This window comes from Eleutherodactylus coqui, chromosome 1 (genome assembly GCF_035609145.1).
Source record: "Eleutherodactylus coqui strain aEleCoq1 chromosome 1, aEleCoq1.hap1, whole genome shotgun sequence".
Classification (NCBI taxonomy): Eukaryota; Metazoa; Chordata; class Amphibia; order Anura; family Eleutherodactylidae; genus Eleutherodactylus; species Eleutherodactylus coqui.
The window spans coordinates 191,642,087-191,669,228 of NC_089837.1; positions in this window are offsets into that span (position 1 = coordinate 191,642,087).

The window sequence follows — 27,142 nt, forward strand, 5'->3', positions numbered from 1 at the left end:
TACATGGCAAAAGATGTACACTGTATGGCATTGTCAATCGTGGAACACATTCTAAATGGGGATCATACAGGTAAATTAAAAAGTAATATATGCAAAAATTCAAATAAATAAGCAGTGATTAAATAAAGGTTACTCTTCTAAAGTAACTAATGTCAAGTCACACACTAAAGACACAGTACACTTAGGATGCAACACGCATGCTCACTCAGCTCATATACTCACGTATGTTTGACTTACATAGCACTTATCTATAATACCTTAGCGCTGTGGAATAAGTTAACGCTATACAAATAAAGATTATTATTATTATTATTTCTCCTCTGTTTGGAAAAGACACAAAAAGTTCCACAGATGGGGGTATGGGATAATATGCCAAAGTACCAACACTGTGTGTGCGTGTACAAAAAAAATACAGAAAATTTTGGACAAATTTTTGAAACCGTGAAAATGCAGGACTAGGGCTTATGAAAGAATACAAGGCTGATATTTATTACTAATAAATACACTATATCTATTAGCGTGACAGTGCAATAATATTCATGTAATCTATACAAGTGAGCAATGACATTTCTAGGCATGTATAAGTCAAATTCATTAACCCCTTGGTGACATGCGACATGTATGTAGGTCACAGCTGCCATGGTATTAGATTAGTTCTTTTAGAAGCGTTCATTTTACATGGACCTAAAACACCCTGTCTGACCGAGCCCTTAAGGTTCCATCTAATGTCAGAATGTCCCAATATATAGCCAAGGCTTTCTCTGTTAGGCTCACTCTTGAAAAAATCTTCATAATAATGCATAAAAAGATACATGTTGTAGTACCATAGAAAATCGGCACAGAGAATATGCTAAGACATGTCAGCAAGATCTAACATCAACCAGCTTGTGGAATTTGGGAGCCAGTAATCCTATGCATGGAGTCTCGATACTGCAAAAAGGATAGCCAGGGAAAACATATTCACTTAGCCAATATGTTTGCCTGTTTCTAAGGCACTGTTCTTCTAATCTAGCAATTTGGAATACTCACCGGATGGGGAATAGACAATGTGTAAGTGCTATGTCAGTAAGGTGGAATCATGGACTAGGCTGCAGTGATTCATCAGGACCACAGAGGCCTATTAAAAGACAGTGAGACTTAAAGGGGTGGTCTCGCGAAAGCAAGTGGGTCTATACACTTCTGTATGGCCATATTAATGCACTTTGTAATATACATCGTGCATTAAATATGAGCCATACAGAAGTTATTCACTTACCTGCTCCGTTGCTAGCGTCCCCGTCGCCATGGTTCCGTCTAATTTCGGTGTCTTCTTGCCTTTTTAGACGCGCTTGCGCAGATCCGTCTTCTCCCTTCTTCTCCCTTCGGCTCCGCTCGGCAGCATCGGCATTTTGGCTCCGCCCCCTTGTACGCATCATCGCGTAGCTCTGCCCCATGACGTGTGCCGGTTCCAGCCTCCTGATTGGCTGGAATCGGCACATGACGGGGGCGGAGCTACGCGATGACGTGAAAAGGGGGCGGAGCCAAAACGCCGATGCTTCCAAGACCAGCCGAAGGGAGAAGATGCATCTGCGCAAGCGCGTCTAAAAAAGCAAGAAGACACCGAAGTTAGACGGAACCATGGCAACGGGGACGCTAGCAACGGAGCAGGTAAGTGAATAACTTCTGTATGGCTCATATTTAATGCACAATGTACATTACAAAGTGCATTAATATGGCCATACAGAAGTGTATAGACCCACTTGCTTTCGCGAGACAACCCCTTTAAAGTACTAGACCTAAAATAAGCAGCTCAGGATCCAGTTTGGGAAGGAACTGAAGCACAAGAGTCTTTAAAAATTGCTTCAGGTGAACAAACAAGCATCTATTTCTCAACCTCTGATGTGGGAAGCACATACATCCTTGATAAGGGGAGAGTTAATTTCCATATGTTCTTATGTAAAAAAATTAGAAGCAAAGAGTTTGATGAAAAACTTACTAAAATCCTTGAATTAGAGGGACAACATAAGTAATCTGGCTGAATTAACTATTGTGAATTTGTTCCTTCAGAGGAAGAAACTGTAACCTTTAAAAAATCTCAAAGCTGCCAACTAGAGATGAGCGAACGTACTCGTCTGAGCTTGATACTCGTTCGAGTATTAGCGTGTTCGAGATGCTCGTTACTAGAGGCGAGCACCACGCGATGTTCGGGTTACTTTCACTTTCATCTCTGAGACGTTAGCGCGCTTTTCTGGCCAATAGAAAGACAGGGAAGGCATTACAACTTCCCCCTGCGACGTTCAAGCCCTATACCACCCTCCTGCAGTGAGTGGCTGGCGAGATCAGGTGTCACCCGAGTATATAAATCGGCCCTCCCACTCGCCACAGATGCATTCTGACAGAGATCAGGGAAAGTGCTGCTGATGCTGGAGCTGCTATAGGGTGAGGGTTAGGAGTGATTATAGGCTTCAAGAACTCCAACAGTCCTTCTTAGGGCCACATCTGACCGTGTGCAGTACTGTTGAGGCTGCTTTTTGCAGTGTTGCACTTTTTTTTTTTTGTATATCGGCCGTGCAGAGCATTGCGTCCTCAGTCTGCAGTAATTTTACATAGTATAGGGCCAGTAGTGCTGAGGCAGGGACAGTGAAAAACGTGAAAGACATATACTGTCTATATAGGCAGTGGGCTTTTCCAAAAAAATTTGGGACAAAAAAATATATTTGGGCTGCCTGTGACCGTCCTCACTGTACTGCGTCTCTGCTGAGGGTAGTAGTCCTAATTAATACGCAGCCAGCTAAGTGTTACAGCAGGCTTGCGCAAAATTCTTTCCTGGCTCGGCGTTGCCCGTTACATCACCGCCGTCATCCCGTCCAAAGGGAAACAGTCTGCAGTAATTTTACATAGTATAGGGCCAGTAGTGCTGAGGCAGGGACAGTGAAAAACGTGAAAGACATATACTGTCTATATAGGCAGTGGGCTTTTCCAAAAAAATTTGGGACAAAAAAATATATTTGGGCTGCCTGTGACCGTCCTGACTGTACTGCGTCTCTGCTGGGGGTAGTAGTCCTAATTAATACGCAGCCAGCTAAGTGTTACAGCAGGCTTGCGCAAAATTCTTTCCTGGCTCTGCGTTGCCCGTTACATCATTGCTGTCATCCTGTCCAGAGGGAAACAGTCTGCAGTAATTTTACATAGTATAGGGCCAGTAGTGCTGAGGCAGGGACAGTGAAAAACGTGAAAGACATATACTGTCTATATAGGCTGTGGGCTTTTCCAAAATAAATTGGGACAAAAAAATCTATTTGGGCTGCCTGTGACCCTCCTGACTGTACTGTGTCTCTGCTGGGGGTAGTAGTCCTAATTAATACGCAGCCAGCTAAGTGTTACAGCAGGCTTGCGCAAAATTCTTTCCTGGCTCTGCTGTGCGTTCTGTAAGCGAAGTCAGCCTCCAACCACAGGCCAATAAGCGGCACATTTAATTACAGCGTTCTGTTTCTGCACTACTGGTAATACACCATGCTGAGGGGTAGGGGTAGGCCTAGAGGACGTGTACGCGGGCGAGGACGCGGACGCCCAAGTCAGGGTGTGGGCACAGGCCGAGCTCCTGATCCAGGTGTATCGCAGCCGACTGCTGCGGGATTAGGAGAAAGGCACGTTTCTGGCGTCCCCACATTCATCTCACAATTAATGGGTCCACGCGGTAGACCTTTATTAGAAAATGAGCAGCGTGAGCAGGTCCTGTCGTGGATGGTAGAAAGTGCATCCAGCAATCTATCGACCACCCAGAGTTCTGCGCCGTCCACTGTTGCAACTCTGAATCCTCTGGCTGTTGCTCCTCCTTCCTCCCAGCCTCCTCACTCCATTACAATGACACATTCTGAGGAGCAGGCAGACTCCCAGGAACTGTTCCCGGGCCCCTGCCCAGAATGGGCAGCAATGGTTCCTCTCCCACCGGAGGAGTTTGTCGTGACCGATGCCCAACCTTTGGAAAGTTCCCGGGGTCCGGGGGATGAGGCTGGGGACTTCCAGCAACTGTCTCAAGAGCTTTCAGTGGGTGGATGAGGAGGACGATGACGATGAGACACAGTTGTCTATCACTCAGGTAGTAGTAATTGGAGTAAGTCCGAGGGAGGAGCGCACAGAGGATTCGGAGGAAGAGCAGCAGGACGATGAGGTGACTGACCCTACCCGGTTTGCTAAGCCTACTGAGGACAGGTCTTCAGAGGGGGAGGCAAGTGCAGCAGCAGGGCAGGTTGGAAGAGCCAGTGCGGTGGCCAGGGGTAGAGGCAGGGCCAGACCGAATAATCCACCAACTGTTTCCCAAAGCGTCCCCTCGCGCCATGCCACCCTGCAGAGGCCGAGGTGCTCAAAGGTCTGGCAGTTTTTCACTGAGAGTGCAGATGACCGACGAACAGTGGTGTGCAACCTTTGTCGCGCCAAGATCAGTCGGGGAGCCACCACCACCAGCCTCACCACCACCAGCATGCGCAGACATATGATGGCTAAGCACCCCACAAGGTGGGATGAAGGCCGTTCACCGCCTCCGGTTTGCACCACTGCCTCTCCCGCTGTGCCCCAACCTGCCACTGAGATCCAACCCCCCTCTCAGGACACAGGCACTACCGTCTCCTGGCCTGCACCCACATCCTCACCTCCGCTGTCCTCGGCCCCATCCACCAATGTCTCTCAGCGCAGCGTCCAGCCGTCGCTAGCGCAAGTGTTGAAACGCAAGCACAAGTACGCCGCCACGCACCCGCACGCTCAAGCGTTAAACGTGCACATAGCCAAATTGATCAGCCTGAAGATGCTGCCGTATAGGCTTGTGGAAACGGAGGCTTTCAAAGGCATGATGGCGGCGGCGGCCCCGCGCTACTCGGTTCCCAGTCGCCACTACTTTTCCCGATGTGCCGTCCCAGCCCTGCACGACCACGTCTCCCGCAACATTGTACGCGCCCTCACCAACGCGGTTACTGCCAAGGTCCACTTAACAACGGACACGTGGACAAGCACAGGCGGGCAGGGCCACTATATCTCCCTGACGGCACATTGGGTGAATTTAGTGGAGGCTGGGACAGAGTCAGAGCCTGGGACCGCTCCCCTCGTACCCACCCCAGAATTGCGGGCCCCAGCTCGGTGGTGGTATCTGCGGCGGTGTATGCTTCCTCCACTAAACCACCCTCCTCCACCTCCTCCTACGCAACCTCTGTCTCGCAATCAAGATGTGTCAGCAGCAGCACGTCGCCAGCAGTCGGTGTCACGCGGCGTGGCAGCACAGCGGTGGGCAAGCGCCAGCAGGCCGTGCTGAAACTACTCAGCATAGGAGAGAAGAGGCACACGGCCCACGAACTGTTGCAGGGTCTGACAGAGCAGACCGACCGCTGGCTTGCGCCGCTGAGCCTCCAACCGGGCATGGTCGTGTGTGACAACGGCCATAACCTGGTGGCGGCTCTGCAGCTCGGCAGCCTCATGCACGTGCCATGCCTGGCCCACGTCTTTAATTTGGTGGTTCAGCGCTTTCTGAAAAGCTACCCACGCTTGTCAGACCTGCTCGGAAAGGTGCGCCGGCTCTGCGCACATTTCCACAAGTCCCACACGGATGCTGCCACCCTGCGCACCCTGCAACATCGGTTTAATCTGCCAGTGCACCGACTGCTGTGCGACGTGCCCACACGGTGGAACTCTACGCTCCACATGTTGGCCAGGCTCTATGAGCAGCGTAGAGCTATAGTGGAATACCAACTCCAACATGGGCGGCGCAGTGGGAGTCAGCCTCCTCAATTCTTTACAGAAGAGTGGGCCTGGTTGGCAGACATCTGCCAGGTCCTTGGAAACTTTGAGGAGTCTACCCAGATGGTGAGCGGCAATGCTGCAATCATTAGCGTCACCATTCCTCTGCTATGCCTTTTGAGAAGTTCCCTGCAAAGCATAAAGGCAGACGCTTTGCGCTCAGAAACGGAGGCGGGGGAAGACAGTATGTCGCTGGTTAGTCAGAGCACCCTCCTGTCTATATCTCAGCGCATTGAGGAGGAGGAGGTGGAGAAGCATGAGGGGGAGGGGGAAGAGACAGCTTGGCCCACTGCTGAGGGTACCCATGCTGCTTGCCTGTCATCCTTTCAGTGTGTATGGCCTGAGGAGGAGGAGGAGGAGGAGGATCCTGAAAGTGATCTTCCTAGTGAGGACAGCCATTTATTGCGTACAGGTACCCTGGCACACATGGCTGACTTCATGTTAGGATGCCTTTCTCGTGACCCTCGCGTTACACGCATTCTGGCCACTACGGATTACTGGGTGTACACACTGCTCGACCCACGGTATAAGGAGAACCTTTCCACTCTCATACCCGAAGAGGAAAGGGGTTCGAGAGTGATGCTATACCACAGGACCCTGGCGGAGAAGCTGATGGTTAAATTCCCATCCGACAGCGCTAGTGACAGAAGGCACAGTTCCGAGGGCCAGGTAGCAGGGGAGGCACGGAGATCAGGCAGCATGTACAGCACAGGCAGGGGAACACTGTCTAAGGCCTTTGACAGCTTTCTGGCTCCCCAGCAAGAATGTGTCACCGCTCCCCAGTCAAGGCTAAGTCGGCGGGAGCACTGTAAAAGGATGGTGAGGGAGTACGTAGCCGATCGCACGACCGTCCTCCGTGACGCCTCTTCCCCCTACAACTACTGGGTGTCGAAGCTGGACACGTGGCCTGAACTCGCGCTCTATGCCCTGGAGGTGCTTGCTTGTCCTGCGGCTAGCGTCTTGTCAGAGAGGGTGTTTAGTGCGGCTGGGGGAATCATCACGGATAAGCGTACCCACCTGTCAACCGACAGTGCCGACAGGCTTAGACTCATAAAGATGAACAAAGCCTGGATTTCCCCAGACTTCTCTTCTCCACCAGCGGACAGCAGCGATACCTAAGCCATACGTAGGCTGCACCCACGGATGGAAGCATCGTTCTCTATCACCATCAAAAGCGGGGACCTTTTTGCTTCATCAATCTGTGTATTATATTCATCCTCCTCCTCCTGCTCCTCCTCCTGAAACCTCACGTAATCACGCCGAACGGGCAATTTTTCTTAGGCCCACAAGGCTCAGTCATATAATTTTTGTAAACAATTTTTATACGTTTCAATGCTCATTAAAGCGTTGAAACTTGCACCTGAACCAATTTTTATTTTAACTGGGCTGCCTCCAGGCCTAGTTACAAATTAAGCCACATTAACCAAAGCGATTAATGGGTTTCACCTGCCCTCTTGGTTGGGCATGGGCAATTTTTCTGAGGTACATTAGTACTGTTGGTACACCAATTTTTTGGGGCCCTCGCCTACAGTGTAATCCAATTAATTTTTTGCCCACCTGCATTAAAGCTGACGTTACATCAGCTGTGCTGGGCACTGCAATGGGATATATTTATGTACCGCCGGTGGGTTCCAGGGAGCCACCCATGCTGTGGGTCCACAGGGAGTTGTAACTGCATGTGTCTACTTCTAAAGAACCCCAGTCTGACTGGGGCATGCAGTGTGGGCCGAAGCCCACCTGCATTTAACATGACAGTACCTCAGCTGTGATGGGCAATGCAATGGGATATATATTTATGTACCGCCAGTGGCTTCCTGGCACCCACCCATGCTGTCGGTCCACACGGAGTTGTAACTGCATGTGTCCACTTCTAAAGAACCCCAGTCTGACTGGGGCATGCAGTGTGGGCCGAAGCCCACCTGCATTTAACATGACATTACCTCAGCTGTGATGGGCAATGCAATGGGATAAATTTATGTACCGCCGGTGGGTTCCAGGGAGCCACCCATGCTGTGGGTGCACACGGAATTCCCATTGCGGAGTTGTACCTGCCTGTGACTATTTATAAAAAATCGCGGTCTGACTGGGGCATGCAGACACCTTGACAGAATGAATAGTGTGTGGCACATAGGTTCCCCATTGCTATGCCCACGTGTGCAGCTCCTGATGGCGGTGGCACAGGATTATATTTCTCATTGCTTCTGTACAGCATTGTGGGCTATCGCCCCGCCCCTTTTAAAGAGGGTCGCTGCCTAGCCGTGCCAACCCTCTGCAGTGTGTGCCTGCGGTTCCTTCTCATGGCAGACGTACTTATAAATAGACATGAGGGTGGTGTGGCATGAGTGCAGCTGAAGGCTGCGCAGGGACAATTTGGTGTGCACTGTGGACACTGGGTCGTGTGGGGGGTGGGGGGGGTTGGGCAGCATGTAACCCTGGAGAAGTGGCAGCGGAGTGTCATGCAGGCAGTGATTGTGCTTTGTTGGAGGTAGTGTGGTGCTTAGCTAAGGTATGCATTGCTAATGAGGGCTTTTCAGAAGTAAAAATTGTTGGGGGGGGGCCCACTCTTGCTGCTATTGTGGCTTAATAGTGGGACCTGGGAACTTGAGATGCAGCCCAACATGTAGCCCCTCGCCTGCCCTATCCGTTTCTGTGTCGTTCCCATCACTTTCTTGAATTGCCCAGATTTTCACAAATGGAAACCTTAGCGAGCATCGGCGATATACAAAAATGCTCGGGTCGCCCATTGACTTCAATGGGGTTCGTTATTCGAAACGAACCCTCGAGCATCGCGATAATTTCGTCCCGAGTAACGAGCACCTGAGCATTTTGGTGTTCGCTCATCTCTACTGCCAACGTTTTCTTATATTGCAAACACTAAATATATGTGCATAGCAACAAGTGTTCTAAATTGATGGCTTTAATGGCCAAACATTGACTAGAGCAATCCTATATCTAAAAGATATCTCCCTGCGGCTTTTCCTATTCAAATACAAGAGATATAGTAGAACAATTATAAAAGTATTATGAATCTTTACACAACCTGAGACACCAGGAGTCCAGAGATGCCCTTTACAGAGTGAGCAAAGATACAACACTTTATTGATCATTTAAATCTTCTGTTCTGGGGCCCTAAAAACAAGAAACACTACATAAACCCTTTTCCCCTGACACCTTTAACCCTTTTCAATCCACTGTCTGACGTCTGAAGACATTCTGATTGAAGGCTGTGCAGCTCCGATGTCGGATGACGTCCGGCAGGGTATTCTTACTGTATATTACTGGCCGCTCTGTTGTCGGGGGGCCTCTCCAGCATGTCCCATACCACAGTACTGGCTCTAGCCAGAAGATGACGCCATTGTATAATGGCAGATAGAGAAAGCCCCCTAGGAAACCCTGAATCCAAAATTGGATTGCAAAAGGTTAATACTTTGCTTCAATCCGAGGGCTTGATGTGGATATAAAATAATATGCTAAGCTACCGTGTTTCACCGATAATAAGTCCTACCCCGATTTTCGAGGTGGGGATATGAAATATAAGCCATTCCCTGAAAATAAGCCCTAGCTAGGCTACATGTAAAAATAAAAACAATAGCACAATAGCGTTCGGGTCCCTCGCATTGGCCCGCGGCACTGCTGCAGGCTGGCGTGTCTTGCTTCACGCTGACAGAGCATTTCTTCCTGGCAGCGGGGGCTTGAATACCCCGCTTCCAGTAAGGCTAATGCTCTGATTGGTTAATCGAGTGCCGCGTCAGCCATTGAAAGCTGGTACTTGATTAACCAATCGCAGCCATTTAATTATGTCATTTAATGAATGTCTGTGATTGGCTAAGGTGGCGCTCAATTAACTAATCAGAGCATTAACTTGCTGGAGGCGGGGTATTCCAGCCCCGCTTCCAGGAAGAACTGCTGTGTCGGTGGGCAGAAAGACATGGCAGCCTGCAGTAGCACCGACGGCCATCGCAAGGGACCCAAATGCCAGCTGCTAGTTAAGTATTATTAGACACCCCTCAAAAATAAGACACTGTACCTCTTTTGAGGCAAAAATTAATATAAGACAGTGTCTTATTTTGGGGAAAACACAGTACTTGCCAATAGACTAAAAATTATTCCCCCCAGATTTACAAAAAGGCTGAACAAGTAGATTTTATTCCTCATAGGGAGGGAAAGGACAATACAATAGGATTTTTCATGTGGTATAGTTTGCCAGTATAGGGTCTTCCCACTAGCCCTTTTCTCTACAGAGACCAAAAAGGTAGACTGGATTTTTATGCATCTTGAATTATGGAATTATGGATTGCCTGATGCCACAGTACAGCAAATTATGGCCCTATACACATGTCCTTCTGCGATAATCAGGCAAAATGGCACATTATCCCCTTATTTTAATATGTCTAACAGGACAAGACAGGTCTGCCTTCTCTCCCCTCTCCTTACGATTGAATCACTGATACCACATATTTGTCAGCATCCACTTACCCAGGGGTTCAGGCTTAATAATAAGATTCACTACTCTGCCGCATTTGCAAGTGAATTTCTTATCCCTGCTTCAAATAGAGATGCAGTATTTCTTTCCCAACTCTTACATCTGTATTTAATCATTCCCAAAATATCTCCAATTTTAAAATCAACCTGAACAAGTCAATAACATTAAACATCTCCTGCTATAAGAAGGTAGTTACTAAAGCCCAAGAAAACACTCATTTTGAATGTATCTAGCCGTACAGATCTCAGCCTCTCCAGACTCCTGGTTCTTGTTGGATCATGAGCTCTTGCTGTCTAAACTTGAAAGAATAGTTAATAATTGGAGAATTCTATTTCTCTCCCTGATCGGAAGATCCAATTAAGTTAAAGTGACGATTATTCCCAAAATAACATATCTAATGTGTTCACTTCATCTCCCCAATAATTTCTTTGCTACTCTACATAAAAAACTTCTGGGTTATACATGGCAAAAAACTGGACATAGAATAGCCTACAAAATTTTTCACAAGACCTAAACAATTAGGAGGTATAATCCTTACCAATATCAGGGTCCTTTACCAAGCGATTCAGTTAAAGGGGTTGTCCAGAGGCAAAAGTGACATTTTTTTTTCTGCCCAGTCCCCCTTCTAAATCAAACATTACAATGTACACGTGTAAATTGCTTTTAAAGAAGGTTGCTACTCACCATTCTAGCGTTTCATCAACTTATAAAACTTCTTCCAAAGATGGCCGCCGGTCCTTTCCCAAGCTGCACCGTGGTTTTCTCTCATGGTGCACCGCGCTTGCTGTAGCCCGACGTGCGCGCTCCCGAGACGCTACCAGCTGTGTCTCCCTGACAACCAGACACCCCGCAGCTGCCGACCGGACCCACCGCGGCCACCGACCGGACCCCACAGCCACCGACCGGGCCTCGGGATTGAACGCGGCCGACCACGGCACACGCTCTTGGGCCACAGTCACCCACCGCCAGGCAGCAGGTAACCGGTGCTAGGCCCCGGCTCCCCCGCGCTAGGCCCCGGGGCCCAGCGGTAGACCCCTGGCCCCATCGGTAGTCCCCTGGCCCCATCGTTAGTCCCCTGCCCCCATCGGTAGTCCCTTGGCCCCATCGGTAGTCCCCTGGCACCAGCAGTAGGCCCCGGGGCCCAGCGTTAGGACACCCGGAGTAAAGCAGGGGCCCACGCCAGTTAGTCCGGGGCCTATACAGTCCCCCCAGCGCACACAGCACCCCCGACCTCTCACTTACATGGGCGGCTGGGCGGCTTCACGGCTGGGCGGCTTCACGGATGGGCGGCTTCACGGCTGGGCGGCTTCTCGGCTAGGCTGAGCAGCTGCTTGGCTGGGCAGCTGCTTGGCTGGGCAGCTGCTCAAGTTTCTGCACCTTTCTCTAAGAGAGGATGGTAGCAGAATGGCCGCTCCAGTGCGCTCCCGAGAAGTTACAGCTCGTCTGCGCATGCGCAGAAGAGCTGTATCGCGCAAGCACGCTGAAGCGGCTCGTCCTCAGAGCAGAAGACCGGACTGCGCAAGCGCATCTAAAAAAGCCAGAAGACACCGAAATTAGTCGGCGCCATGGAGATGGGGACGCCAGCAACGGAGCAGGTAAGTGAATAACTTCTGTATGGCTCATAATATGGCCATACAAAAGTGTATAACCCCACTTGCTGCCGTGAGACAACCCCTTTAAGCAGAATCTTAGACTTAGACTGACTGAGGGAGCCCAGTCATAAACCTTATATAGATATTTAAGAATCACTCTGTGGATTATCTCTCACAGGGGCTCTAATCCAGCCAGTGGTTAAATTAAAGCATTCTCAGAAACTGAATGCTCTAAGAAGAGAATCTATAGAATTGTGGAGTTTCAACAAACCGCGATCTATGGCCAACCCTTCTCCGTTAATTAAAGTAGGAAATCAATTGGGCTTTAATACTCTAGGCAGCTCATTGTTGTACCCTCTACAGACTAAACTATTAGTAAAATGTATAGGTGACATATCAGAGTATTGTACATTTTCCTCCACAGCATCACTAAATAATATATTTCCCAAGCAATGATTGATTTTCTAATATATTCCCACCTTATATCTGACTTTAAAAAACTAACATCAAATGGCTCTCTTCTCAGGGACCAATCTCAGTTGGAACAAATCATTGCTTCCGTGAAGGAAACCCCAAGGGAAATCTTGAAAATTTAAAAAAAACATTAAGTATCTCAATCTATAGAGGTTGTCTCTCTATATAGAAGAGCCTGGGAGTAGGAGCTTGATATTGAACGCACACTCAGAAATAGCTAAGGCTGTATTCACATGGACACAGGTGAGTGTGATGTAGGTCAGTGGAAAATTGACCATTTCACCAGAGATTTTATGGCAATTTTCCTGCATGTGCAATGTGTGTTTGAGACGTGATTTGCATTGTTTTTTCACACACGTGATTAAAAAAAAATCACACATGGTTCCAATAGTGAAATGAGCCATAGAATAATGATATCATTTCATTTTTGCCACAGTACTGTGAAAACAAACACCTGCCCAAAGTTGGTGAAATTGTGTTTTTTTTTCCATTTCACTTCACTTAGAAATATTTAAGTTTTCACTACAGTATATGCTACATTAAATAGTACCATTGAAAAATACAACTCGTCCCACAAAAAGCAGCCCTCAGACAGCTACATTGATAGAGAAATAAAAGTTATGATTTTTTGACAGCGTGGAGAAAAAACGAAAATGTAAAAAAAATCTGGTCTCTAAGTGGTTAAATACAATTATGTTTCTTCTTCTGTTCTGTGTGGACGGTTTAATTACTCTTTTCCATGAAAAATGTTCTGAGAAAGCAAAGAAATCAGAGAAATGATATTTATTTTAGGCAAGTGTGTTGTAACTGAAACCAGGTTTTCTTTTAAAATTATATAGCAGGAGGATTAGCAGCTACAAAGCACAGAGCAGCTCCTACCAGTCTGTTATCATCAGGCCGAATGAAGCTATATAAAGCAAACAAAGAGAATGTGGGAACCTGCGAGTGTTTGTGCTGTGAGCTGAAGGGTGCCGTCTTGTGTGGGGCTTGAGATAAGTGGACACTGCAGCTCTGATTATTTTTATTTGCATTTATTAGTGTTTTGTATCAAGTCATAGTAGTTTTATAGTTTGTAAATGGGCGATTTTCCGACGCCTGAAACAATCGCACCGTTGAAACATCAAATCGCCAATCGTTTTTGGTCACCCATTTTTCACGCTGTAAAAGAAGGAGGAGAAGGGAGTTTTCTTGTGTCCGGCACTTGGGAAAAAAAAACAGTTGGCTCTATTTAAGCATTAGAAGTCATCATGAGGATTTCTGCCGACTAACGGAATTCCATGCTGCAGCGTTTTTCCCCGGGATACGCCCATGTGAATAGGCAAGAAAAGACTAATTAATCGCAGGACTCGATCGCGGCTATTTTTCCGTGATGCAATTTTCAGCTGTGATGTGGATGGCATCAAGTCGCACCGCTCATGTGAATGAGGACTTTAAAAAAACACATTTAGAGCTTGTTCACATGTGTGTGCCAAAGCGTACATACGCGCGCACAAAACCGGCGCGCCCACGTACATGCACAAAGACGAGTGAACACAGGTCCGTGCAGCATTGCTTTAAATGGGGCCTCGGCTGCTGCCAGCGGCCCCATTGAAAGCAATGGTCTGCCGGCAACCTCTGCAGTGATTTTCAGGGAAGGGCTTTAAATATAATTCCTTCCCTGAAAATCATCCTTAGCAAGTGAAAAAATAAAAAAATATATATAATCATCTCTCTGGTGCTGCCGGGGCTCAGGCACGTCTAGGCGCTTGGGTCCTGTCACTGTAATGAAGTTCTTTCAGCAGGTGGGGATTTTAAATCCCCACCTGCTGAAAGGGCTGCATCTGATTGGCTGAGCACTCAGCCAATCACAGGCAACACTCAGCCATTCACTGAATTCATTAAAGTATGTATTTTTTTTTATTTTTTACTACAACTAGGATTGATTTTCAGGGAAGGGCTTATATTTAAAGCCCTTCCCCGAAAAATCACTGTGGGGGTGCCGGCATCCTATTGCTTTCAATGGGGCAGCTGTGGCAGGGGATTCTTTAATCCCCACGGGGAGTACCCTTGTCACTAAACAATGTAACAGTGCTGTCACAGTGTTCAGTGATGAGGGGACTTCCTGCGGGGAATATAGACACGCACCATGGATCTATGTGGTGCACGCATGTCCTATCTTTTACGGGTTTGCACACCTATAAAACACGGACATGTGAACGCACCATAGGGAACCAATGGTTCTAATAGACGCGTGGGTTATGTGCGCACATATGTACGCACATAAACACACTTGTCTGAATGCACCCTTAAGGCCTCATGTCCACGGGGAAAATAATAATTAAAATCCGCAGCGGATCACCCGCGCGCGGATCCGCGCCCCATAGGAATGCATTGACCACCCGCGGGTAGCTAAATACCCGCGGATGGTCAATAAATGTGAATTAGAAAAATCATGGAGCATGAAAAAAAATGGACATGCTCCATTTAGGTGCGGATCACGCTCCGGATGGCCCCATTGATCTCTATGGGGTGCGGGAAATCCGCTGCGGGTGTTAAATGCCATTTATTTGGGTGCGTGAAATCTGCATGCGGATTACAAGTTTGGCTTCTTTTTCAGTGGCCTTGCATTTTTTTTCACGCGCAGATGCAAAAATGCCATCCGCGTGCATACACGCGTGAAGAAAAACGCATCCGCGTGTCATCCGCATGCAATAAAATACTATTTTAAGCTCATCCGCACTGCATCCGCGGCCCAAATCCGCGTTACAAATCCGGAGCAGATTTGATTTTCCCCGTGGACATGAGGCCTAAGGCTTCTACCCACTTGCGTTTTTTTTAACGCGATATTGCTGTGTATTTTTTAACGCGATTGTCAATGGGACTTTCTAATGTTAAAAACGCATTGCACAAAAATCGCAAAGCACAAACTTGTGATTCGATTTTAACATTAGAAAGTCCCAATGACAATTGCAGTAAAAAAAACTGTGGTATCACAGTGTTAAAAAACCGCTAGTGGGTAAAAGCCCTTAGTTTGCTAGTGGGTTCAATCTCCAGTGTTTTGCACAGGTGATTAATTAAGGGCGGAGTTCCATAATCAAGGTGTGATAAATTGCACCTGTTGAAGTTGCTGTGTCCTTTCCAAATAGAGGAGAAGTAGGAGTATTGCAGCTAGCAGCTATATCAAGGGAACAAAAAGTGAGTGTAGCAGCGTGCATGTGTGTGCTGTAATCTAAAGTGTGCTGTGTCTTAGGTTTGTGATTTAAGATTAAGTGACTTTGGATTCAGGGACTTTAGAAGGGAGTAACTTATATTTATTTACTGCTTATCTTTTAATTTCCACTTGTATATATCACTTTTATCTAATTTATCTGTACTATCCCCATTTAAAACAGAAGCCTTGCAAGGAAGCTCCAACATTCAATGGTGTGCATAAAATATTCAAATCTTTTGCAAAATCCAGTTATAATACACGATCAACATCAGAGTTAGTACTGCAGCATGACATATCTTCTGACCATCAGGGAACGTCTGCTCTGGTAAGAAGGGGAATAGGAGCGCAGGGCAGGCTAGACAAGTCCTGGTAGTGGGTGACTTGATTATAAGGGGGACAGACAGGCAATCTGTCACAAAGATTGGGATCATCGAACGGTGTGTTGTCTCCCTGGCGCTCAAGTCTGACACATCGTGGATTGGTTTGACAGATTACTGGGAGGGGCTGGTGAGGACCCAGTGGTCATGGCACACATTGGCACCTATGACAACGTTAAATGTAGGTAGTAGATCTTTAAAAATTATTTCAGGGACCTAGGATGTAAGCTTAGGGCAAGGACTTCCAAAGCAGTATTTTCTAAAATACTACCTGTACCATGTGCCACACCAGAAAGGCAAATGGAGTTTATGGAAGTAAACAAGTGGTTCAGGAGCTGGCGTAGGAAGGAAGGGCTTGGGTTCCTGGAGAGCTGGGCCAATCTTGCTTTTGGTTATAGGTTCTACCATAGGGAAGGGCTGCTTTTTTAATGGCTGGGGTGCAGCTGTGCTCAGGGAGAAGATGGCTAGAAGGTTGGAGGAGAGTTAACACTAGGGACTGGGGGAAGTAAAACTACAGATAGAGGGAAAGATGCAGTGACCCGGGACTAATGAAATTGGGAGCAGAATGGTGGGAAGAGCTAGTACCGTTAGAACTGGCATAACAGTAAATAGGGACACATTTAAAATAAAAAAATAACCAAAAACTTCTAAAGTGCATGTTGACTAATGCTAGAAGGCTGACCAATATAGTTGATGAACTGGAAGTAATGATATTTGGGGAAAACTATAACATAGTGGGTAGAACTGAGACCTGGTTGATTGAAAGCTGTGACTGGGAAGTGAACTTACAGTGTAAGGGCACCTTCAGACGACCGTATATCGGCCGGGTGCCAATATACGGTGCCCCCCTCTGCAGGGGGAGGAGGCTGGAAGAGCCGGGAGCAGTGCACTGAGCTCCCGCCCCCTTTCCATCCCTCGCCACTATTTGCAATGGGAGGGGATGGGGCGGGGCTATGTTTCAGAACCTAGCTCCCCCCCTTCCATTGCAATTCGTCTAAAGGCGCCCTTACAGTTTGTTCAAAAAGGATTGTAAAAACTTGAAATGGGGAGGGATTTGTCTTTGTGCAAAGATCCAATTAAAGCTTGTAATGCTACGGGAAGATATATGTGAGGGAAATGGACATGTGGAGTCTCTATGGGTTGAAAACACATGGAGGTAAAATAATAATAACATCCTAATAGAAAAATAACACATATATCATGTCTTTAAAACAAGCACAGAAAGTTATAGTTAATCAACTCTCAGAATTTTTCTCTAACACCACAACAGCAAGGAATGATTTCTCTTTATAGACTCAAAAACATACAAAAATTATTAGATAACATCAAACTACTTGAGGAAAAAATTAAATCAAATCTATCAACACAATCACTTCTCAAAGAAGCTCATAACTCCATATGTAGCCACATGTATCTAGGATTAAAAAAAATGACAAAACACTAAACATAAAATGCTACAACTCTTAAAACAAAGGGAGCAAGCTAATTACAAATCAAGCAAAAATAGAATAATACACTTGAGATCTCAAAGCTTGGGATCTCAAAGCCATAGTGGATGAATTCAGCCATACCACAACCTTTTCAACTTAATGCTTGACCCTTCCACCCCACAACCCCAATGCTGATTCACGACTTCCTTAGGGTGACTACCCACTAGCGTTTTTTTTACTGCGAAATTCGCAGTGTTTTTTTTTTCTGCAGGGGTCTTTGGGCTATGGGATATGTAAAGCTAAAATTGCGATCGCGATTTTAACATTACAAGTCCCATAGACCCCTGCAGAAAAAAAAAAACACTGCGAATTACGCAGTGAAAAAAAACGCTTGTGGGTAGTCACCTTTAAAGGATTAAACCTTCCTAGCCTAACACAAACTCAACTACAGTTACTCAATAAGTCAATCTCCAAACAAGAAATACTCTTGACTATTCAGAAGTCAACACTAGGGCAGGCCCCAGGTATTGACGGACTTTCCAACAAGTACATGAGATGTTTCCATTCTACTCCCACATCTCTGGGACTATTTTCAACTTAGCTATGACTGAAGGCACGTTCCCAGAAGATAACTTATTTTAACAATTTTCCATTGGAATGCAGAACCATTGTCTGCCACATATTACATGCAATGTATCTCACTATCGCACGCAACTGGAAAAGCTCTAAAGTTTCTTCCATAGAAGAAATAATCTCTATAGTCTTATCTAACGGCACCTATGAAAAAATGCTAGCAATTCAAAATGGAATACTAGATTTTTTATATCCAAATGCAACATTTGGCCGTCAGATCATCCTCAACTATCGAGCATACCAATCTCTTTACAAACGACCCTACCAAATATCTGTACCATAAGGTAACATTCGTCAAGTGGTATGCACAAGTTTTTCGTTCGGAGTTACTATAAGGTACTTAAGTGATGTATCTTATTAACCTGGTAATTATTCTCTCTCTAGTCAGAAGGAACACTAGCTTTATTGTTATGCAACAACGCATTGCAGATTCAACAATACATATGTCATGGTACTGAAATTGCATTAAAAAAATAGAGAAATCACTAGGCCCCATACACCCCTGAGTTCTAAAGGAATTAAGTAATGTGATAGACCATTGTTTCTTGTATTAGGGATTCTATAGTGATGGGGTCTATTCCGCTAGATTGGCACATAGCAAATGTGGTGTCAATATTCAAAAAGGGATCAAAAAGTGAACCTAGAAAGTACAGGGGGGCCAAAATGTTCAAGAGATTTCAAAAAAATGTATCCTGAGTAACTCAAGGAAAATAGCTGTATAACTCCATATCAGCATGGGTTTATGAGGTGTCACTCCTGTCAATCTGATCAGCTTCTATTAGATAGGTTCTAGACTGGACCGGGGAGAGTCACTGGATCTTGTGTATCTTGATTTTTCCAAAGTCTTTGATACTGTGCCGCATAAAAGGTTGGTATATAAAATGAGAATGCTTGGTCTGGGTGAGAATGTGTGTAAGTGGGTAAGTAACTGCCTCAGTGATAGAAACCAGAGACTGGTTAATAATGGTGCACATGCTGATTGGGTCACCGTCACTAGTGGGGTACCATGGGGGTCAGTACTAGGTTCAATTCTTTTCAATATATTTAATAACTTTGTAGAGGGATCATACAGTAAGATATCAATATTTGCAGATGATGCAAAACTATGCAACGTAATTACCACAAGAGAAGGCAGAATGCGGTTGTAAATCGATCTGCATAAGATGGAGACTTGGGCAGAAAGTGGCAAATGAGGTTTAACACTTGTAAATGTAAGGTTATGTACCTGGGCAGAGGAAATACATAAATACATGTCACCATTACACACTAAATGGGAAACCACTGGGGAACACTGACATGGAAAAGACTTGGGGGTATTAGTTAATGGTAAACTTTAGGGTCCTCTTACACATGAACGCGGTAAAGCTCCGCAATTTTACCTTCGCTTTCAGCCACAGCTCCCTGCAGCCGACAGCATGTTTTAGTCCACCCCATCATTGTGATGGGTGATGAGGTGTGCTAAACGGTCAAAGATAGAGTAGACATCGCTCGAAAATCGTGGCGCTGGAAACCGCTGTCAAGTGCCACGATCAAATGCATGTGTGCGAGGCCCTATTGATTTCAATAGGAGCGTTATACTGTTAATCGCGGTAAAAGTGCCTGTGTGAGATAGGCTTAACCGGAGCAACCAGTGTCAGGCAGCTGCTGCTATGACACATAGGATCATGGGGTGCATCAAAAGAGGTCTAGGGGCACATGATGAGTACATTGTTCGTCCTCTTTACAAGTCACTAGTCAGACCACACATGGAATATTGTGTATAGTTTTGGGCATCAGTACTTGGGAAGGACATATCAGAGCTTGAACGGGTACAAAGACAGGCAACTAAAGTAATAAATGGAATGGGTGGACTACAGTACCTAGAGAGGTTATCAAAATTGGGGTTATTTAGTTTAGAAAAAAAACAGCTGAGCAGTGACTTTATAACTATGTATAGTAACAAGGGGGCGCTCTCTATGTCTAGAGGAAAGAAGGTTTTTACACCAACATAGAAGGGGGTTCTTTACTGTAAGAGCAGTGAGACTATGGAACTCTCTGCCTGAGGACGTAGTGATGGCAAACTCACTAAAGAAGTTCAAGAGGGGCCTGGGCGTCTTTCTTGAGTGTAATAATTATTGAGTGTAAAAAAGCGTTTTCCGCGATTTTTCCGCGCGTTTTTCGCGGCGTTTTCGCGGCTTTTCCGTTAATTTCCATTGACATTCATAGGTGCATAAGGAGAAAAATAAGGACACATATGCAACTGACAGGTCCTATGTTAAAAACGCAAACGCAACGCAAAAAAAAACGCCAGTGGACAGGAACACATGTTATCTCTATGCCTGTGCAGGAAAAACGCAAAACGCAGGTAAAAAAACGCCAGTGGGTGGGCGCCCTTAACATGAGGGAAATTGGCTTTTTCCTCATGGGGATTTTTTGCCTTCCTCTTGATGAACATTTGGGGTAATAGGCTGAACTGGATAGGCATGTGTCTTTTTTTCAGCCTTACATATTACGTTACTTTGAAGTACAACTGTCTATATAGAAACTGGCTATATATTATGGCCTTTAAAGTTTCTTTTTACATAGAAGACATACTAACATATCTTCTAATACGGTCTCCAATCATGTTTATGCAATCCTCGTGTACAAGAATGCAAGAAACTGCCACAAGCAATTCACTCACAATATCAATGATGACTTTTGTTTTGCAGCCAAAGGTAGCACTATACATCGCATCCTAATGTAACTGAATACGAAGACATTGCGACTTGTAAGTTGTTGTAACCATGACTTGAAAAATGCAATAAATTCATCAGGTTTGGAGTTTTCATGATTATCAAGGCACCTTTGCATTTACTTATATTAGAATGTGATATACTTAGCAATCTTTGGTGAAGTAACGTGTCTCATAGTCAAAGTTGCTGTATGACCCATTTTTAAGTCATATATTGGTAAAATCTCAACCAAGACAGCAAGAAACTGACTAGATTACTCTATACATAGTTCAAGCCAGATCCCTGTATAATCAGTTATCTGTACCCAATACTGCAAAGATGAAATAACACAAATATTTTAAAAAATTAGAATTCAAGGCGCTTCAATCTAATCAAATGCTTCCTATGTTCCATGTATGTATGTTGGAATGTAGGTTGGTTAGATTTCCAATCTAGACCCCCTAAGTATAGAAAGCACTCTGATAAGTATAGAAGAATTAGGCTTGGCCTAAATCAGCCATGTAACAAACAGTCTAACTTGCATGATATGGGGGTGCTTTACCAGCGCATAGAGGATAGGACACAGCTTCTGAAGGCTCCCGCTGCACCTTCCCGTTTGGAGACTCTGGGCACCGGCAGACTTCACCACCAGAGCCCGAACTGCAGAGATGGGAAGGCGGAGTACCGGCAGACCTGGAGACAGGAGGAAGGAGACAGTGGGGTGTTGGAGTGTTTTCTCAGCACCCCACGCTCTGCACCCAGCAGATCCAAGATGGCGCCGGATCCCCCAGAATGGCATGTGCAGGAGACTCCTGCTCCAAAGATAAGAGCGGTGAATGCTCCCACGGATGCTGGCAGCACAGAGGAGAAGAGGGGATCTCCCACACAGGGATCCGCGGCCCCCAGCAGCCCCAGTGACTTTATCAACACCCCAGTGACTCTATCAAGACTGGGCAACTATAAGTACAGCCAGCAGCAGCCACACTGCACATCAGCCTCACTCCCCCCCCCCAGCAAGGACAGACACCTGAGAGGGTAGTAGTCCCCCATGGGACATGCCACAGACCTCACCAGGCAGTACTGCTGTGACTGCACGTATAGCAAGGAAGGCAGGAACTGCTGTATCCCCACAAAATGCAGGAGAAGAAACCTGGAAGACCCACATAATGGCGATTCCTACAAGAGATGAGCTGAGCACCCTATTCACTAAATTTGAGGCATCCAACAAACAAGCCCTTGAGTTTATTTACACTGAAGTGCATCAGATTGATCACAGACTCCATCAGGTGGAGGAGGCACAGGATGAGACTGCAGCCATCTTGGAGTCACACAAATAAGCTATACAGGCGCAGGCGGATCAGATTGCTAGCCTCACTATGTATCTAGATGACTTGGAGAATAGACATAGAAGAAATAATTTGCACATTAGAGGCCTCCCGGAGGAAATTGAAGGGAATCAGCTAGAGTCATGGGCTCCAGCTATCTTTATGCGCCTGTTAGGCAGACTGCCTGAGCGTCCTATTGAATTGACAGGATCCATAGAGCATTGGGCCCCAGGGCCACTGATGTCAACTGTCCCAGAGATGTTGTATGCAGAATACACTTTTTAAGGGACTAGGATGGCATAATTCACAAAGCGAGAGATCAGCCAGACCTTCTTGCCAGTGAAGGCAAATCTATCATCATATTGCAGGACTTCGTACGTCACACACTGCAGTTAAGAAAAGCTCTGCAGCCCCCCCTGTCGGCACTCAAGAAGTGGGGATTTCATTACCAGTGGGGTTTTCCATTCTCCCTATCAGCTAAACAGGATGGTAGATCTGCTGTCTTCCGCTCACTTGGCGACCTTCCAAATTTTGGGGGGTGTTTGAATTGTCTATGATAGCGCTTCCTGTGTGACCCATATCCCCTAATTTGCTTAAGCAAGCTGCACCGGAACAGTGGCAGAGAGCTCAGCCCAGGAGACAGCGAGAGGGCCGCAGAGGAAGAGAACCTGTCACTTGAACTTGAATATGAAGATCTGAAGATTTGAGCTTTAAAGAGATGGCAGGAGGCATCTCCCGCATGGGGATGTTGGAGTCAGATTGCTCAATAGACACTAGTGTGGGGTTGTACAGCGGGGTTTGTTTTCGACCGTTGGGAATGTTAGGCTTGTTTCTGATATTTATATTTGGGGTTCTGTTTTAGAGAGCTTGCCACCTGAGTGGGACAGAGAGGAATGGTTCTTTACGTAAGTTTGTTGGGCTGCTGGTGCCCAGGGTTCATTATTTTAGACCTTATTGAGGTCAGTATGTTTATATATGTCTAGAGTGGGGGTCACTTTCTTACCCTTGGTGCTCTCTCACTCCCCCCCCCCCCCCCCCTGACTGGAGCATGGTACCAGTACCTACAATTGTGTAATTATGTTCTTAGGTAGTCATTAGGTCCTTGGGTAGTCTACAACAACTGGGAAGACCGATCACGCCCTTCGAGAAGACCTGCATGTCAAATCATGACATTCCACCAAATATCTCTTCTCTTTGCAAATCACTTAGAGACGGACACATCAGGGAGAGGCAGGACACTAGAGTTGGCTTGGGAAAGGGAGTTGGGAATGGACTTTCAAGGGGAGTCATGGGAGAAGGCATACATCATGACCCATAAGTTGAACATATCCAGTAAAATACAAGAACTTATTTATAAAATACTGATGCAATGGTATAGAACTCCAGTAGGGCTAGCCAGGGTATGCCCCAAATATCGGGATCTATCCTGGAGGTGTCGCCGTGAGCAAGGCACCTTTGTCCACTTGTGGCGGTCCTGTGCAATAATCCAGCCACTATGGCATGAGGTGGAAGCCTTATATGCAGCTGTCTGCAAATGTTTGTTTAATCTTACCCCTGAAAAGGCGCTGTAGTCCATGATTCCAGGCTCGTCTTGAGTAAAAAGCTCTTTGTTGCAATTTTTTTATATTAGCCACAAGGCAGATTATCCCAAGGAGATGGAAGTCTAGACTCTCCTTTCAAGATTGATGTGGCTGGAAGCCATGGACAACCTAAAATATATGAAGGAACTGTGTGCCAAGGATGAGATGCGATTTACTAAATTTTACGCTACATGGGCGGTGTGGTTGCAGTTCCGGGCTTTGCCAGAGATGAATGCTTGGTTAATTAGTGGTGCTGTCACTCCTTGAACTGGCATGACATGCCCTACATTATTAGAATCACGATTATGATGTAACTGTATGACTACATTAGATGCTTGCTCAATCTGGATAGACTTCCCTTGTTCCCCTGGTTCCCCCTTTCTCCCTGGACTCTTCCCCTCCCCCATCTTTTAACCCCTTTTATCTCTTTCTTTTCAGATGGGATATTTTTATCTCTTTATTCTAGTTCCCCCAGATTGCGAAATATTTCTGAGAAAGTTGTAGGGGGGCTATATTATTCTAGAGACTCTGCATAAGTTGTCGGATAATTTTGAAACATGAAGAAGTGAGACCATGTTGATATGTCATTATTATATTTTGATGTCTCATGAGCTGCTTTGTTATTTCTGATGCAGTTAATAAAATACTTTTGAACCATAACTTGCATAATACTTCATTGGACCTGGCTAAGACTAGATTCAGACATATGTGTGTTATCTTAGACTACTCTATGAAAGACATATGTGTGTGACTCTAAGTGTTAAGATTCTATTCTTCCTTATATTTATTCTAGGCTCCAGAAGTTTACGTATACTCCAACCCTAGGCACCAGGCGCCTGTATATACTTCCCTCTGTAGCCTAAATCCAAGCTCGATAGATAGATAGATAGATAGATAGATAGATAGATAGAGTCATTTAATCTACTAGGTTTATAGTTTCCCACCTGACCAGCAAAGGAAGAACTAGAGAACTAGGCAGAGATTGAGGGGTTCATTATTTAATTTGAGGTGCCTCTAAACACCCTCCTCTCTAGATGGAAACCAATCTATATGGAGACGCTAGGTATCATATATGAGTACTATCTTTATGATGTAAGTACTTGTTCCCTAACCTCTTTTGTAGTCCATCAGAAGAAGGAGAATGAAGGTGCAAGCTGACAGCTCAGTGGAAGAAACCACCAACAGTTGTCCCATATAGAGATACCTTAAAGTACAGGAGAACAATATTTTCTTTATTTAATATCTCCACTCTTGTAGATTATCTTCAGAGACAGAAAGAAAAAAGCATTAGCTGTCACCCTATTCACAAGGGAGACTTAAGTTTGTGATCAAGGGTTAACCGGGATAGAGAATCTAACAAGCCTCAGATGTTGGAGCAGCATGGTTAAAAAGACCCAACGTAAAACCAACAGTGCAATGGTCTGCAAAGAGTTAATCCTGTCTCTCACACCCCGTCTGCATCACCACTTGCACCCACTAGACCCAGGGAGAAGATTATCTCCCTTCAAACGTCAGTGGGCTCTTTACCATATGTAGTAGCATTGGAAGATTTAAAGGGGTATTCCAATCTCTGGAATGCTATTTCAGTGTATTCAAAATTGCAATACAATGCACTCACCCATAAGATGTTTATTTCCAAAATGCTCCGTTCCCCAGATATTGATTCCTCATCCTTGGATTGTTTGCTGCTCGTTGACATGAAAACAGATCAGCATCAAGAAAAAAAGAGCTGCACACGAGTGCGATGTATTTTTGTTTACCGTTTTAGCTATTGGAACCACAGGCAATGTTTTCTCACAAACATGAAAACGCATTTACAGTGGATCACATATTCAGAAAACCGCAGGTTAAACGTGTGCAATGTTGGTCAGACTTTCAGTGACCTACTTTGCAGTCATTATGTAAATAGGTCCTCAGGCAGCTTTAAAAATGAGCCTGGACAAAGTACAATAGATGAAATCAGAGGTCTAATTTTTGGGTGTACCGATCTGAGCTGCTGGGAAGAAGCCCATGCAGGAACGTGTTAAAGCCATTCTGTCTGTCCCTGTACTTACTAACATCACAGAATTAAGAAAGTTCTTGGGACTTGTCAATTGTTCCATAGAAGTCATTGAAGTTTTTGCCTTATCATTAAGCTTTTGTATGATCTTTTAAAATGTGCAGAGGAATCCAAATCCTCTGTGATTGTAACTGGTGAGGCATTGCAATTGTTTGAACGGCTCAAGCAAGCACTTGCTCACACAAGAGCCCTCATCAGTCCGGACCCCTCCCAGTTCTTTTACATACAAGTAGATATGGGTGCAGTTTTGCTTTAGAAATGGCAAAAACAAAAATCTGTGATACAGTTACAAGCTTTGTAGTATAACTCTGGACTGCTCACACTAAGGGGTACACTTCCTGCATGAAACACCTCCTAGATGTACATTGGATGATAAACCTTGTTGTAGGCTTTGCACCACCGATTTTACAGATCCCACACACCATTTTGAAGACCTTACTGAAGGGCAAAGCATGTAGAGTTATTTCTCACTGCATGGATCAATGGGTCATTGATTTTGAGGCAAGAGACTTGCAGGTTAAGGTGGAAGGATGGTGGATTCCAGAATAGGCCCCTCTTACATATTACAGTCTTCTCTGATATCATACAGTGTGGGAAAGAATATCCCAATCTGAGACCCTTCTGCAAAATCAAAGGTCACCAGAAATTGATATCAGACCCACACAATGGCAATGCCTATGTAGGTAGGAATAGACCAAAGTTTTGATAGGAATAGCCCAATATCCTGAGATGATAACTGCTGATGTAAGCAAACATATTAAAGGCCCAGATCCTGTAGTCTCCTTTACAGAATCTCATCAGCTGTCAGCGCCAGGATGGCAATCACTCCTTGCTGTGTTCTCTGGTGCTTGTGGATGTAGGGGTGGTAAGACCACTTCACTGAAGATTGATGATGGCATATTGATGATACCTTACATTCCTATCCACATGATTAGGATGTTGATCAAATGTAACCATTCAGTTTCTGCACATCTAGGACCAGAGTCTCCATCGCAGCTAGTACAGAGGAAAATGTGGCATTCCCTGGTTAGAACTGATACACCTCTTTTCTTAGGACCCCAAAGAGGACTCTACGTTCTCCTTTTATGATGATGCTACTGAATTTTAACAGTATCCAGATGTCCTCAGACAGCGTGAGAAGGGGAGCAAGAACAGATACAATGTGTAAAGATGATCAGCCAGAGAATAACAAAAAAAGAACTTTAAGAATGATAAGAACTATGCTGCAAATAAAACGTTACTGGTTATGATTATTATTGTTTAGTCTTGTATATTTACTGCAATCCTCCCGACACAGGCCAAGCTGGTGGGGGGGTCAGATTTTTATAGTGCAAATTTGTATTGCACCACACATCAGGATATCAGAGTAGACTCCTATGAGTGTGTCAACCAGACAGTTATTGTTGTAGCTAGGCATTTCAACACTGCTTCAGAAACCTAACCTACCAACTACTTATCTAGCTATGGGAGAGAACCTTTAAAAGATGATCAAGCATTTGAAAGTTTTGAAGACTTTTTAGCACATTTACAATGTGTTAGGGCA